We start from the raw sequence: 2,474 nt of genomic DNA on the forward strand, positions 1-2,474 counted from the left end.
AAACAACGTTAACAAATCGATCCCTAACTCCCATCACGATGGCTCTAAATCATTCCATATAGCTGTTCAATCATCCATTACATTTTCGAAGAATTCTCTCCACACTATCTTCAATTCTTAAAATTTACAGTCTTGAATCTCCTTTGTTGCATTAAAGTCCCATACTTCTCCTAAATCACCTTCCTTCACCTACACCAAATGCTAATCGAGTTCTTTTTCTCTCGATATTTATCTCTGAAACCTGATCTCCTCTCTCATAATGACTTCGAAAACTTTGTTACTGAATCTCTGCTCTCATAATTTCTTCGATTATATCTTCTTCATCATGACGAACATTAAACCCCAATTTCTTTCCGATTGCCCAAGTGTTATTTACTTCCCTAAGAATCACCCTTATTCTATTGCTTAAATCCGAATTTGAAAGGGATAAATTTACAACCCTCTCATCTTCCTTACGAAACTCTCTTCTTTTTCCTTATGCAGGGCTTTGTCTCTCTTCTTTCTCTCTTTTAACATTAAAATATTGTTTTGAATTTCATACATAGACCGTATCTTCTTGTTTAAACCATTCTTTTTTTTTTCCTACGAAGAAGCACCTGGTTCAGTTATTCTTCTAATTCCAGATTTGACTCCTAAAAGTCACCTCTAACTGTTTCATTTTCTTGACTATTATTATTGCCTTCCACTGGATTTATATTTTCTTCTAAGGTAGATTTTCCTGCTTTCCTACAGCCTACATCCATGCTCGATCTATTGTCAATTCCCCCATCTCTTGGATCTTCTATAGGATCCTCTACAATATCCAGGCACATATCCCTTACATCTTTCAAAGCCCTTTCCATACATTTATCCGCTTCATCTGCTATTCCTATTTTAATTTCTTTGGAAACATACTTCGACTCTGTCACTTCAATTTCCATCTCCAGCATTTTCTGACAACCATTAATATTATTCCCATTTTCAAGATTGGTATCCATTAATACTCCTGACTTGACGCTTTCTTTTCCCTCCGAAAGGATCTCCAACCTTGTTCTTGCCACCGATCCAGACTCCAAAATGTTGTCTTCTTCATTTTTCTTCCATCTAGCCTTACTGTTTAAACTAACATCTTTCATCTCCATCAGTCCCCTTTCCCTTACTCTGATCGGGAAGAGATCATCGTCAACTTCCATGCTAACTAATTCATCTACCATATTCAATTGAGTTAAAGAGATCAGTAGCTCAATTTTTTTTGAAATTGTGGACTTTTGTTAGATTCTCACCTACTGACACCAACTTCCCCCATAACCCAGCAACTCGATTAAAAGTTTCATAATTCCAACAATGCAATGGAACTTCTAATACTTCGATCCATGTCACCCTCTCATTAAATCTTCAATTTCTTCAACCATGACTCAATTTTAATGAAAAAATCTCTCAAATAGGACCATTCAGTTTGCCTTAACAAATCCATCCGTTCTTTATCTGGTATTTCTACCAAAAAATGTCTTCCTTGAGTCCTTCTTACTATTATTTCCCTAAGACCAAATTTTTCTATTCGATCATTAAGGCTTTTTAAATCACATACCGAAATCAATTCGCATACCAGGCATTTTTGTAGATTCCATAACAGTTCGTCTTCAATATGACCTTGCACTATTCTTTTCTTAGATTTCATATCTCCTCCAGCATTATTTTCGAGCCTTTCTTTACTCTTTACTTTTTGAACTATTTCCACACTCCATTCCTGATCCTTTTGACCTGAAGCATTCCTCTAATTCTTTCTTTTTCCATTATATCTAGCCATTTTCACCCCGATTCTCTTTTCCAATAAAAAGAATCCATTTAACCTAATTATCGCCCTTTGCGTATCCCTTTCATTAGTGAATCTCACAAAACCAAACCTTTTACCATTTCTACACCTTTTTGTTGGGATGAAAGCATCAACAACATCTCCATGGTATCCAAATAATGCCCACAAGCCTTTCCAATGCGTAGAAGTCGAAATATTGTAAATGAAAACAGTTGCCACGATTCCATTCTCCATAGAATAAAACAAAATAATAATTTCCAGAATCAATAATTTTTTTGTTACTTCAATTATAATTCTAAAAGTAAAAACAAATAGTTAAAATATTTTGGTTTTTTTAACTATTTGGGTTCTCCTTCAGTGACCTTGCAATTCAGGTCATCTTGAACTAAGCAATTCAAGCTCTACCATGGACTTAACTTCTTTGAATGAATGAGCCCAATTGGCTTGGAACGACTGCTTGGAGCTCTACCAGGACACCATTGTCCATTTTAACCAATGAAAAAGCATTAACAATTGATTAGATGCTTAAACCTGGTTAAGTGTTGCAACTGCCAACCATCAAACTTGCCAAAATGGCTTCACTAACTTCGACTTGGTCTTTCATTTACAAACCTTAACACCCATGTTAGCTAAATTTTCCAAGTTGATTAGCAATTCCCTGGCCATAAATAAGTCTGTTATT

This window comes from Gossypium hirsutum, chromosome A12, assembly GCF_007990345.1.
Source record: "Gossypium hirsutum isolate 1008001.06 chromosome A12, Gossypium_hirsutum_v2.1, whole genome shotgun sequence".
Taxonomy (NCBI): domain Eukaryota; kingdom Viridiplantae; phylum Streptophyta; class Magnoliopsida; order Malvales; family Malvaceae; genus Gossypium; species Gossypium hirsutum.